Source organism: Diospyros lotus, chromosome 10 (assembly GCF_014633365.1).
Source record: "Diospyros lotus cultivar Yz01 chromosome 10, ASM1463336v1, whole genome shotgun sequence".
In the NCBI taxonomy this organism is placed as follows: Eukaryota; Viridiplantae; Streptophyta; class Magnoliopsida; order Ericales; family Ebenaceae; genus Diospyros; species Diospyros lotus.
The window spans coordinates 21,285,407-21,300,579 of NC_068347.1; the positions used below are offsets into that span (position 1 = coordinate 21,285,407).

Consider the following 15,173-nt stretch of genomic DNA (forward strand, 5'->3'; position numbering starts at 1 on the left):
CCATCTTTGATATCAGCTCTTGTGCAGCTGCTGGGGTCTTCTCTGCCAAAGCTCCTCCACTTGCAGCATCTACCAAGTACCTGTCCATGGGGATTAGACCTTCATAGAGATACTGAATTAGGAGTTGGTCACTTATCTGATGGTGAGGACAGCTAGAACACAACTTCTTGAACCTCTCCCAATACTCATGTAGAGTTTCACCACTCATTTGCCTTATACCACAAATTTCCTTCCTTATTGATGCTGTTCTGGAGGCTGGGAAGAATTTTTCCAGGAAGATCCTTTTCAATCCATCCCAGCTGGTAATGGCAGCTGGTGGCAGGTAGTAGAGCCAATCCTTGGCTGATCCATCAAGTGAGAATGGAAAGGCTCTTAGCTTGATTTGCTCTTCATCTACTCCTTGTGGCCGCATGGTTGAGCAAACAACATGAAATTCTTTTAGATGCTTGTGCGGATCCTCTCCTGCAAGACCATGAAACTTGGGCAACAGATGGATTAGTCCAGATTTGAGTTCAAAGTTAGCATCCAACTGTGGGTATTGAATACATAGGGGCTGATAATGCACATCAGGTGCAGCCAGCTCTCTAATGGTTCTACCATCCAAATGACCATGATTTGCATTATTTCCATTACCATTATTTCCATTATTTCCATTATTTCCATTACCATTATCTGCCATATTGATGAATTCTGGAATAGGTTCGGATGAAGTATTAGAAGCACTATTAGGGTCAATCCTATCCCGAGACTTAAGCTCTCTAGCTTGCCTTCTAAGAGTGTTCTCTAATTCAAGATCCAAGTCAAGTAATGTTTTCTTAGATGACCTGGTCATGCACTAGAGATCAGCACAAAAACAGCACACAAAATGGCCTATGCATACCAAGAACACAGAAACACAAAAAACACACAAACAAAAACAAAAAACACACAAACACAAAAACACAAAAACACAAAAATAGGTCAAACAATAAGCCCTTAGATGATTTTTTTATGCTATTTTTCACAAAATTTCAACACAAAAACACTGAGGGACCTAAAAACACCAAAAACCACACCAAATTAGCCACTGAGAAACACAAAATGGCCCAAAAAGTGGTCTAAACGTTGGAATTTGGCCAAAAAAGGCTCTTCTCACTGCAAAGCAGTGAGTATTGATCCTCACACCCCCATTTCTTTGGACACCAAAAATCAGCTCAATCGGAGCAAGTGAAAAGCTGTGAACAGTAACCGGGAAACTGATTTTTTTCTTCAAAACCTACTCCTATTTTGCCTTAGAAACCACTCTATATGCAAGAAAACATCAAGGAAAGCATATGGACTTGAAAGAATATCAAGTAGGGATGAGAAAGGAAGAGGATAACACCGGTATCTCGAGCTCAATCCTTAAATAATGCTATCTGTCATGGAGGTGGTCAAAACCGCTGCTGAATGGAAGGCTGCTGTGGGTGATCTCCTTTTGGTTGCAGCTGCTGGTGCCTATCTGCCAAAAGAAAAGGGAGATTAGTGTGGAAGGTAAAGACAACGTTGAATGGAATGTTAAAAGAGAGAAAATCAAAGGAGAATGAGAGAAAGAAAATGGAATATCCTCTTGTGCAGGTGATCTGCTGTCAGAGGCAGAAAAGTGGGATTCAGCTTTCTAAAAATGGCTATGCTCTCCTGATCTGCTGCAAGCTTGTCTACTTGCTGTGTGAGCTTGCTTTTCAGCGCCTATCAGAGCACATGAAGACAAGAGAAGGACACAAGGGGTGCTACTGAAAATCAGAGAAAGACTGCAGGTGTTTTTTGCTTTTTCAGTTGCTGCAGGGTTGCAGGGTTGCTTTTCCAGAAGATCAGGTCGTGCAGCCCTCTCCAACAGCCACTTCTTGGTTCAAAAATGATTCCAGAAACGAGAAAACATAAAAGGGAAATACACACAAACAAAAAGAAGATTGAAAAGGCAAATAAGGCTTTTCTGTTGCTGCTTGCTATCAGTTTATCTCAAGAACAGAATAGCTTTTCACCAAGAACACAAAACTGATACCCTTTTCACCAAGAACACAAAACTAATAAAATACTCAAATAAGAAAACAAAACAAACAGAAAATAGGGTCGGTCCTCTATGTTTTTAGAAGAAAAACTTGGCTCCCCAGCAACGGCGCCAAAATTCTGGCCGGCTAACGAACAACTCCAGAATTAGAGATCTATGTATCTCTTCTCTAGTTTGCAGCAAGTGCACCCTAGGTCATCTTCTCACAAGGAGCCTCACCTTCTTCTACCAACAAGGAGAACCAATACAAATAACAGTTTGTTTAGGGGGGGTTGTTTTGACAGAAAATTAATTGGCAAAACAGAAAGACAATGATGGATGAAAAATCAGTAAAAGATATGCAACCGGCTGTGTATTTGTCTCCTATGTGAAATCTTCCTTGTCCAACCTATATACCTTGGCTTGCTAGATGTTTTGATATCCGGATAACAAACTCAAAGCATCCCCAACAACCGTCCAAGGATTAGAATGATTGGAACAACAAAATGAATACAGAAATCTCTTATAAACAAAATGCAGCCATTCACTCTCTATTCAACCTATCCGGACCTATGCAAGAACAACCGTTCAAGCACATAATATTCATTTCCTAGATGTTATACCAACCGGCTATAACATTCTGCTCTCTTAAGCATTTAACAGAAAATGAAACCATGCAAATTCACACAAACCTGCCATGAACTCCATGCATTCACAAATCTGCCCAAACTAAACCAAATAGAAATGAATAAGAAACAAATAACAAACCAGATTCTTGTAGCTCATCCGGGACTCAAATTCCACATGGATTCAAGACACACAACCGGTTACAAATGCTCTAGCCTATCATTACAGCAAGGAAAACAAAATGGAACAAAAGATGTAGAAAACAGAAAAATGCTACAACAACAAAAACGGGCAGAATCCTCTCTATTTTCTCCTCTCTTTCTATCTCATGATATCTGGAAATTAATGCTAAGAGGCCTTAAATACATGGCTAAGAAAGGAAAGGCTAGGGAGCTAGGGTTGGGCCTAGCCCAACAGAAAACAAGTGAGCCCAAAACAGCACAATGAGTAGCCCAAGTCTGCTCCTTGAAAGTAGGCCCAAGCTCCTTTAGTTGAGCCACTTCTCTAGCCCATCCAATATTCCCTAAAGCCTGGATCCATAGAGTAGAGGTAAGATAGAAAATAGTGTAAGGACAATTTGAAGCATAATAAAATAGAAACAATGAAATATCAGCAAAAATTACTTCAAATGGCCTAATAAGAATGAGGTGAAATGCCAAAATATGGTATAAATATGCATGCTATCATGTCCCCACTACAATAGTGCCCCCAAGCCCACCACTACTAGTCTAACAAGTTGGCTCTGATACCAACTATAATAGCCTAGGCAACCACTTTTTAAAAGGTTGCTGCCTAGCCGAAGGGACATTTGATAAAATTGCAACAATATAAAAATGATTAGCATGGCCCCTAAGCAAGGCTGACACATACAAATCGAGAAATGGTCCAAATTTTTTGGGTATGTGTTATTATAGGCATGTGCTGGGAATCCCACATTGGTTTTCCAATGGGTGGATGTTGGGCTTATGTATGTTAGCTAGGAAGCAACCTTTTAGAAGGTGGTTGCCTAGGCTATTATAGTAGGTATCAAAGCTAACCTCGTGAACTGGTGGTGGTAGGCCCAAAGGTACTGTTGTAATGGGGACACTACATTCCAAAGTAGGGGAGAGGAGGGTGTTACTGTAGGCATGTGTTGGGAATCCCACATCGGTCCGTCAATGGGTAGATGCTAGGCTTATGTATGTTGGTTAGGTAGTAACCACATCGGTCTACCAATGGGTGGATGTTGGGCTTATGTATGTTGTTTAGGCAACAACCTTTTAAAATGTGGTTGCTTAGACTGTTACAGTTGGTATCAGAGCCAACCTACTGGATCGACGATGGTGGGCCTGGCGACACTACTATAATAGGGACACTGCACTCCCGAGTAGGGGAGGGGCTTGTGTTATTGTAAGTGTGTGCTAGGAATCCCATATCGATCTACTAGTAGGTGGATGCTGGGCTTATGTATGCTGGCTAGGTAGTAACCTTTTAGAAGGTGGTTGACTAGGTTGTTATAGATAAGGTGGATTCCCTAAGTTTGGGTGTCATTTTAGAGTGTTTAGACTCAATTTGAAGAATACCGAAAGGAAGATTTTTCACAACAAAATGATTTGAATGAGACAAGGATGAAAGAAAATGGATAGACTTCATGCAATATTTGAACAAATCAAAAGAAAGAAGACTAATGATTACTTGGATTCGAGTTGTCGAGGGCTAGGGTTTGAGATTTTTGCAAGAGATGAAATGTATTCGAGTAAGCATCCTTTTATACTAATGTAATTTGTCGATTTAAATCCCTAATTTTTTAAAATACAATGAATGTTTACTCAAATATTTTTTCTTTGTAATCAAGTATGGTTTGATGATTTAGTCGACTATTTTTGGTTTGTACTCGAGTAATGATTGAATAAATGCTTTTCACTTGAGTATTGTAATCGATTAAAGTCTTTGATTTAGTTGAGTAACCTTGATTTGTTACTCAAGTAAGGCTTGCATCCTCTCTGCCTTGATATTCACTCGGCTATTATTTATTTGTACCCGATTAGAGATACACAATAGTCAATTACAAACATTTCTTTACTCAATTAGAAATAATTCAACAAAGAGATTTCTAAAATACTCAATTACTAATTCATTTTTACTCGACTAAGAACCAAATTTACTCGATTATTACAGGCTTTGTATTCAACTATTTTCTCCTCAAATTTCAATAGCACTTAATTCAGTTCTAATTTTTGTGAACTGATTTTTCTCTAAAGGCTTGGTAAAAATATCAGTCAATTGATTTTTTGTTGGCACATATTCCAAGACTATATCCCCCTTTTGAACGTGATCTCTGATAAAATGATGCCTTATTTCTATATGCTTAGTCCTTAAATGATGTATTGGATTTTTGGGACAAGTTTATAGAACTAGAATGATCACATTTAATAGGAATATGATTTACCTTAATTGCATAATCCTCCAATTTCTATTTTAACCATAAAATTTGTGCACAACAACTATCAACTAAAACATACTCAAATTCAGTAGTGGAGGTGGTCACATTGTTTTGCTTTTTAGATGACCATGAGATCAATATGCTTCCTAGCAATTAACAGGTGCCACTAGTGCTTTTTGTATCCACTTTGCATCCAACAAAGTCTACATCAGCATAGGCATGAAGTTCTAAGGGAGGATTTCTAGGATGCCATAAGCCTAAAGAAATGGGGCTCCTTGGGATGACTTTGATATCTAGCACAAATTGCTACACTAAATAGTATATCTAGTCGTGAGGCAATGAGATAAAGAAGGGATCCTATCATACCTCTATATTTCTTTTGATCCACAAATTTTTCACTTTCATCCTTATGCAATATCACAGATGTGCTCATTAGGGTATCCATAGATACATTCATATTGAATTTCTTTAGAGTATCCCTAATATACTTAGATTGACTGATAAATATTCCATCTTTTAATTGTTTAATTTGTAATCTTATAAAATAGTTTAATTCTCCTACCATGCTCATTTCAAACTCAGCTTGCATTATAGCAGAAAATTCCTTGCATAAGTTATCATTTGTTTATCCAAAAATTATATCATCCACATAAATTTGGACTAATAGAATATCATTTTTATCCTTCTTGGTGTATAGAGTGGTGTCCACATTCCCTCTCTGAAAATCTTTCTTAATGTGGAAATTGTTTAAATTTTCACACCAAGTCCTAGAAGCTTGCTTAAGTCCATAAAATGCTTTGGTAAGCTTGTACACATAATCCTAATGGATTCAGTCCTCAAAACTTAGGGTTTTCTTTACATAAACTTCCTCTTTAATAAAACCATTTAGAATGCACTTTTGACATCCATTTGATATAACTTGAATCCTTTGTTACAAGGATAGGCCAGCACTAACCTAATGGCTTCAAGTCTTGCTACAGGTGCTTATGTCTCATCAAAATCTATGCCTTCTTCTTGGCTGTAACCTTGAGCCACAAGTTTTGCTTTGTTTTTAACTATTGTCCCATGCTAATCCATCTTATTCCTAAACACCTTTCAGAATGAAGCAAGGAAGTTGACTTCTATAATTAATTAGGGGCACAAATCGAAGACGTTGGATTACCCATTATTGTTGCTCAAATTCAAGGGCCAATTATGGAGTTTAAATGATGTTTCAAGTGCACTTGGCCCAACTATCAAATGGAATCCAACATAAGAAAGGCCCAAGACCAACCAAAGGCCCAAATATTTTAATCACAAAAAAAAAAGCCCAAGACCAATCAAAGACCCAACAAAGCCCAACTTGTAGAAGACTTTTCTTTGTTTTGTATTTTTATGAGTGCTTTACCATCTAAAGTCTTTTGTATTCTTATGAGTATTCCATTACCTAAAGTCTTTTGTATTTTTTTGTCTTTTAGCTAATTTTCTTCCACTAGTTATGTAAATGTTTTGTGAGTGCCCATTAGATATAATTATGTCTAGTTGAATAATTTTAAATTGTGTAGTTTGTATTGCATCTTGTGGGCTATAAATAGCTCACTTGGGTGCATTTGTGAGGAGAGGATTATTCTTGAATGAAAGCTTAGTTGTGTTCTTAGAGTTTTTCTTTGAGAATTGCTCTTGTTCTTTCTTCTTTTCTTTTCTCTCTTGTGATCTTTCTTCTTCTCTTGAATTCTCAAGTTATTTATTGTAACTTTATTATCCACCGCCTAAATGGTTGGTTAGTTTCTGCAATTAAATTTATGTAATTTTTAATTCACGTATTTTTATTATCCACCGCCTAAATGGCCAGTTAATTTCTGTTGTTTTAACTCCTGTCATTTAAATTACGCTGTTTAAATTCCTATCAATTAATTCTTAAATAAATATAAGTAGTTAAATCCAATCTTGGGTTAAGGTAAGGACAGTGTCCAACGCCAATGATTCCCAAAGAAAGTTGTGCTTTAAATGAGTGACATTAATTTAAATGTCAGTATGAGTGTGTATTAATTATTGAAAAATCACTAGGTTTAGATTGAAGCATAAGCCTAACTTAGAGATTTCATGCCACGTATGGGAGTTACTAGAACTATAAACACTATCATACCCAAATCCGGATGATTAATTTAGTTGTTTTGTGTATTAATTACAATTGAATGTATGGTAGTTTCTTAAACTAGAATCCCGCATATCATGTATGGGGATTTCTTAAACTAGAACTATCATTATCTCTAATTGCATTTAATAACAAACCCTCATATCTGAAATTAAATTAATGTTGCTAATCTTTTCTGTTAAAAATTGGGGATTAGCGGGTTGGTGCTGAAATTGTCTTAACTCAAGTGTTATCCAATTTTATATTCTCACAATCAGTGTTTATTTTAACTTCTACCTTGCTTTATTTCCTAGCATCTGTTATTTGAAAATCCATAAAAAAATCATGTTGCCAATTCATCCAAATGTGTGTGTGACATTTTTTTTCTTTTGCTATAAATAAATCTCTCAGTGGACGACTTGGACTCATCCAAAAAATAAAAATTTAAATTTGGACTACAACTGCACTCGTACAATGACGAGTATAAACCTCTCACCAAAATAAAGAAAAAAATATATAAAAATTTTATTGTGTTTTTATTGTGTTTTAATTACAAGGTGAGAGTGCAGCCAGATCCCAACAGTTAATCCAGAGACATTTTTTTTCTAAATCTTGTGCTTCTTGTATGGCAGTGACTTTAGGATGCCTCTCATGAGGTAGGCATTGTAAGATCTTTTCAACAATATCTTCATTTGATATAGGTTTTCCTAAGTTCTTTAGGTTGGATACAACATTATTTAATCTACTATACATATCCTTTATAGATTCACCAGGCTACATTAAAAATAATTCATAGTCATGCTTAAGTATTATAATTTTGAAAATCTCCACCTTAGAGGTTCCTTCATGTGTTACCTCATGCTTGTCCTAGATTTCCTTGGTCGTCTCACATGCTGAAATTCGGTTATATTCCTCAAGGCTAAGGGCACACTCTAGCATGTTCTTGGCTACTACATTCAGCTTAATGATCCTTGTGTAATGTTTGTTCCAGTCTTCTTCTAGCTTTGCGATGATGGTATTTCCTACTACAACAATTGCCATTTGGAAGCCATTTATAATCACCATCCAGGCTTCAACATCTTTTGAAATGATGAATGCATTTATCCTATTCTTCTAGTAGGCATAGTTGTTTCCATCAAAGAAATGAGGCTTGTTACATGATTAACTCTCTTAGAATGAGTTGCTTGATGTGTTTGTCATTATGATCTTCGCTCTAGGTTTGTTAAACCTATGAATGAGACTTGCTCTAATTCCATTTGTAGAAAATGTTACCTTAAGATGGGGGAGAATTAAGTTTTTTCACCATTTTAAAAAAACTTTAAAACAGAAACAAATTAAGAATGCAACACACGCAATATAGAGTGGTTCAACTTTAAAAGCCTAGTCCACTACCTCAGCTCTTCACCAAGGATTTTAGCAAACCAATTTTACCTTTGTAGCTTTTGAGCAGGCTCAACTACTAGCCTTTACACAATGGCTTTTTAAGACTTGGTTTAGTTACAACCAATGCCTTCTACAAGTTCAGGCTTAACCTTTACAAAATTCACAATGGAATGTGAAAAGGATTTTTGTAATATCCCAAAATTTTAAAATAAATAATAATTGTTCAAACCAGTGTTTGAGAATATTATTGAATATATGGGAATTTAAGAGGAAGTATTTATTTATGTGGTTTTGAGGAAAATAAGGAATTAAAGGTAATTAATTATTGTATTTGTGGTGATTATTGAATATTTGTGGGTTAAAAGGAAATATTAATTTATTTGGGTATTTGGAGACTTAAAGGAAATGTTTATTTATGTTATTTTGAGAAAATAATTATTTAATTGGGAGTATTTATGAAAATAAGAAAATAAATTAATTTAGGAGATTTTTGGAAATTATGGGGTGAAAGTGAAATAAGGAATAAAAGAAGTGTGGGGTGTGTGTGTGATTTTCGAAAGTTTCTGGGTGTTGGTATAAAAGCTAAAGTGACTGGAAGTCACTTTAAATATAACTGAAGGCATACATATGTAAGAAGGAGTTGCTAGAGCGGACGGTCGCACGCGCAAGGGGCAAATTGCAAGTCACGGGTTCGAACTCGCGCTGGTACCCGCGCTAGAGGGATTTTGGCTGATTTTTCAGTCAAAACCTTGCCCAAAACAACGTCATTTTGGGCAAGGCGGTGGGCAGCCAGCCGCGACCACGTGGCGCATGCTGGGCCGCCAATTCCTTTTCCTTTTTAGCTGCAATTTACAGTGAAAAATTGAAGAAAAATTAGGCAAAAACAGAGGGAAAAAATGGAGAAGAAGTAGCGCGCACAGTGAAGAAAATGGAAGAATTTGGAAAAAATTGAAGATTTAATGCGGTTTAATCGTAGTTTAATTAGTCAGGTAAGTAAGAATTATGTATTAATCATTCTGTATGGTTAGAATTTTATTTTGGGTCCTATTTTGTTAATATTGGGAGTTATTCTATTTTACAGCGTGTATTATTTTGGTGGCATTCAAGCGTAAAAACGTTGTGATCAGGTTATACGAGGCAAGCTCCCTCTACCATTCGCAATCTCTTTCCATTTTATGCACCCCTCGTCTTCCCTCAATTCATTTCGATTTCGCGTATTAATTATAAGAAATGAGGATTTAATTAGCGTGATTTAATTTAAAATAAATATTAGTCTTATTGGGATTTTATTTCTAGTGCGCCTACGTGGGATTTTTGATGACTAAATTATTTATATTACACGGTAGATTTATTTAATTAAAGCTATGATTTTATTAATTGCTAGGAAACATTTTACTTCGCAGCGGGAGTGCAAGAAATACAAAAAACGGCTGTATAAAGGCAAGTTCCTAACCCTCTCCTCCTGTTCTTTAATTCCCGTGAGAGATTCCGTGGTTTCTCGTATCTTATCCCCTCCCTTACTTTAATTCAACGCCTAGCATTATTTATTGAATGATTATTCATTTGTTTTAATTTAAATTAAATCCAGGACTTCTAGAGTTTTATTTGTTGTGTACCTACGGGGGTTTGTATCGCCCCCAGTCCTTTCGGAATGATGCTGAACCCAACTTGGGGACTAGGTTCCTAGATGTGCGGGTTTATTTACAGTTTTCTCGGGTTTATTTATGGTTCGGTTAGAACTATCGAGTAGTGGGGCAGGGGTCGGCTATTTGGTGACGTTGGGCTAGACTATTGTACGGCCCTAAAGTGGACCGTTGGGTGGACACTCCTAGTCACTGACCGTGGACCGGTGCTGGACACTATTGATTAGCTCTGCCAGTATGTGATTTATTGCATGATTTGATATGTTGTATTACCGTTCATGGTTTGATATGCACATGGGTACGGGTTGCATGTGGGGATATTCATTTATTGAGTATGCTTGGACACGGACATTCTAGCTTAGTTAGATTGCATCCAGCACGGGCATATGCATCGCGTGTGGTTTACTATGTGGGCAGAGCATGGCCTGGTGCCTAGATGTATGGGCGCCAGTGTATCACGTTGATGCTCACTACGCCATTGCATTTTTATGTGCATTGCATGGTTACTGGCAATTCACTGGTCTCGAACGGGAGGACCGTTCCGAGGGAGCCTTTGGCTCGATTATTCTATGGCTCGGGTGTAGGGAGTACCGACGCGGGCACATGGGTGTCGGGAGCACCAACCCGGGACAGCGCGCACAGGTTTGTGGGAGATATTTGTTGCCTTTCAAGGCAGCGGCAGGTTGGTATGGGACTTGGGTGCCGTGTATCTTGTGTGGGCCCCAAGGACCGGTACAGGCTTTATTTACGCTTTTATGCTGTGTTGTGCGCCTCATAGCTTGTGTGTGCTTGGGGGTGGGTGTTCTGGGGAGAGTTTACTGGATATGTTTAGCCTACTGCCTTTCTTTCTTTATGCTTGCTGAGTCTCTCGACTCACTTTGCTTTCCATCATTCCAGGTAGTGGCAGCGTGAGCTATGGGAAAGGGAGTTAGCTTTTAGCAGTAGAGTCGGTATGGTGTACAGACAATCCCTTTAGTCCCTGTCAACTCTGATGGTTGAGTAGGATTTACTCTATTATTCTTACTGTGCCAGGTCATTCCTCTAGTCTCATGTATGTCAGCACAGGAGTCTGTATCCATTTATTTATCTTGTGACCGCTGTGCTAGCGGGGTACCCGTAGTGCATGCATGTATATATGGTTTCGCTTCCGTTAAATATTGTGTATGCATGCCAGGGTGATTCTTGTCTTGTGTTTCATTCTCTCTCCTTCCGTAGGCGCTCCCATTCGGGTAGTCCGGGTGGTTGGGATATCCGGACGGGGGTGCTTACAATTTTTTAGGAGAAAAGAAAGATGATATAGATAAACAAGATTTTCTCTTGACAAATATAGAGAGATATAGAATACAAAATTTAGTACACTCTCTCTTTGAAAAACTCAAGTAAAATGATCTTTGAAAGCTCTTAAGTTCATTGGAATAGAATGTAGAAGATTAGAAAGCTCTTGTGTTGTGTGTTGTATGTTATAACATTTTTCAGCATGCTTCAACTCCTATTTATAGCTTTCTGGTTTTGAATGCAGCTGTTAACCTGTCTTAAACAATTAGAATATATGCTTTGTCTCGCAATTGCCATTTTTTTATCTCTACAAACTTCAAAGAATCAATTAGAAATTCATAAAATATGCACATGATGTTTGAAGATCATTTAATGCACTGAAAAGTAAAGACAAGCTACATTTAATGCACTGTAATAGCTATATTTTTCAAAATCTATCAAAATTTACTCGAGTACAAACTGGTCATTACTCGACTAAGTCCTATCTTTAATTACTCGACTATAAAGATTTTGTAATCGATTACTTTTGATGCTTACTTGAGTACAAAGATACTTTTACTCGATTATATTTGAGCCACAGAAAAATTCTTTATATACTCAATTACATTGTACTATTTACTTGATTACAAAAAGATCCTTACTCGAGTACAAAAATTCTTACTCAATTAAATTTCTAAGTCTAGAGACCAAACTTATTTTCAACCTATGTTTACTTAATTACAAGAAAAATCTACTCAAGTATAAAGAATACATTACTCAATTGCAAATTTTACTCACTCGAGTAAAAGGTACCCAAGAATTCTATTTAATATTTACTCAATTACAAAGGAAGTTTACTCCAATACATGATAAATGTTGCTTTCTATTTGTATTTTATGTGAATGTCATTTGGTCTTAATTTCATCTTCATTTACATGTCATTATTCTGTTATTTGGCCGTCTCTTATATCAGCCATTGATCTCATCTTAAACCCTGATCGTGCAGCTTACAGTCATTTTTCCTTGATATATAAGGCTGTTATTAGAACCCAATCGTCACTTTCACTGTTGCAATCAAAAGAAACCTTAAATTGGTGTAAAGAGAGAAGACACAACCTGTGAATCCTTAGATCTGTAAGAACCTACGGTGTATTGCTCTATCTCCGGTTTAAATTGCTTCGTCGTGGGAGGTAAGGTCAAGAGGCAATGGTGAGTATGGTGTTTGCACGGTGTTGATGCATTCTTATACTTGTTTTTTGGTTTCTGCCTTCTTGATGTAATATTGTAATCGTTTTGTTCTTTGTTGAATCGGTGTAATCGCGTTGTATTCTCTTTGATATAGTGGATTGACTAGAGGTGAAAACCTTTACCGTGATTAGGATCCATTTACAAATCTGAACACATATATCTTGTGTTATATTATGTGTTGTGTTCTTGGTGTGATTGATTTATTTCAATTCGATTTCTCGGCTTGGTTCTTGGCTTCGTTTGTTGGTCGATTAAATCAATTGAGGGAAAATTAACAAGTGGTATCAGAGCCCCTATAAAGCGAACCAAGTAGCTGCCAGAAACTAATATCGTGCCGAACACAATGAAGATCGTAAGTCAATCTTGAAATCCCTCTCGGTAAGAAAGTATCCTTTGTGCCCTAACTCTTTGTTTATGCGTTTTTCTTTCTTTTCATTTAGAGTCTTTTCTATTCTGTTAGGGTTTCCTTTCTTGTTGCCTTTTTCTTTGTATTTCCTTGCAAACATCCATAAGATCATTTAGATATGTCTCCTTCGAAGGTGGAAGTTGAGAAATTCGACAGCCAAGGTGATTTCGGAATATGGCAGAAGAAAATAAAGGCAATCTTAGTTCAACACCGGTGCTCAAAGGCACTGGTTATTGAACCAAAAGATGAAAAGGATAAGAAAGAAGCCTCAACCTACCAGGAAAACCAGGAAATGAATGAGTTGGCTTATGGCCTTCTCATCCTTAACCTGGCTGACAATGTTTTGAGATAGGTAAATGATAAGGATACAGTTGCGAAGGTATGGACAAAACTAGAATCTCTTTACATGACCAAGACCTTGACTAACAAAATTTATTTGAAAGAAAGATTGTTTGGTTTCAAGATGGATCCCTGTAAATCTCTAGAAGAAAACCTAGATGACTTTACTGTTATCACTATAACATTGGCTAATATTGATGAGAAAATATCAAATGAGAATCAAGCCATAATTCTTTTAAATTCTCTGCCAGAATCTTATAGGGATGTAAAAACTGTAATTAAATATGGTAGAACCTCATTGTCTTTAGAGGATGTATTATCTACACTTAGATCTAGAGATCTTGAATTTAAAAAGGAAAAGAAAGTAAGCAATGCAAAAGGTATGAATGTAAAGGAAAAACCAAAAAAGAAATCAAAACCTAGAGGCAAAACTCTAACTAGGAGTCAATCTAAACATAGAGGAACAAGTAGGGGTTCCTCAAGAACAATGACATGCTATTATTGCAATAAGGAAGGTCATTTAAAGAAATAGTGTCGTAAAAGAAAGAAAGACCTAGAAAACAATAAAGAAAAAGAAGATGTAGCTAATCTATCTGATGGCTATGAGAGTGGTGAGGGCCTAATACTCTCAGAACATGCTTTTGGATAGGAGTGGATTTTAGATTCAGGGTGTACATTTCATATGACACCAAGGAGGGATTGGTTGTTCAACTTTAAGAACATTAAGGGTGGTAAAGTCTTAATGGGCAATAATCAATCTTGCAACATAACTGGAATGGATCAATTAAGTTCAAAATGTGGGATTGAACCTTTAGAACCCTAGATAATGTAAGGCTAGTACCCAACTTAAGAAGGAATTTAATTTCCTTAGGCATGTTAGACTCTAGTGGTGGGTCCTATAAATCTAAAAAAGGAATTCTTAGGGTAATGAAAGGGTCAATGGTAGTCCTTAAAAGGTATTCTACAGCAAGGGTTATATGTCCTACAAGGGGAGACCATTATGGGAAATGTAGCTATCTCATCTGTTGTGGATGATGACACTAAAATATGGCATAGGAGGCTAGGCCATATAGGTATGAAAGGTTTACAAGAGTTAAGTAAACAGGGTATTCTAGATCCTGAGAGAATAAACAACTTAGATTTCTATGAGACATGTGTTATGGGTAAATCTCACAGGTTGCAATTTGCACCATCAGCTCATAGGACTAAGATTATCTTAGAATATGTCCACTTTGATCTTTGGGGTTCTCCCCAAGTCCCATATTCTCTATTAGGAGCCCAATACTTCCTTTCCTTCATAGATGACTATTCTAGAAAAGTATAGGTTTATTTTCTTAAGCATAAGAGTGAGACTTTTGAAAAATTTAAGAATTTAAGGAGTGGAAGACTCTTGTATAGAACACCAATTAGGAAAAAGGATTAAAATCCTAAGAATTGATAATGGTCTAGAATTCTGTAATCATGAATTCATAAATTATTGCAAACAAGTAGGAATTGCAAGGCATAGGACATGTAGTGAAACCCCATAGCAAAACGGAATTGTTGAAAGAATGAATAGGACTATCCTGAACAAAGTTAGATGTTTATGAAATGAATCTAAACTTCCTAAGAAATTATGGGCTGAAGCAGTGTCTGCTGCTTGTTATCAAATAAATAGATCTCCCTTATCAACCATTAACTTTAAGACTCTAGAACATTTGTGGACTGGAAAGGTGCGTATCTTAGATCACATG

At 36.7% G+C, this 15,173-nt stretch overlaps 1 pseudogene; it reads left to right on the plus strand.

The window, feature by feature from the left end:
• Positions 1-3,416: 3,416 nt before the first annotated feature.
• LOC127812374 (U6 spliceosomal RNA) lies at positions 3,417-3,527 on the plus strand (annotated as a pseudogene).
• Positions 3,528-15,173: the final 11,646 nt, after the last annotated feature.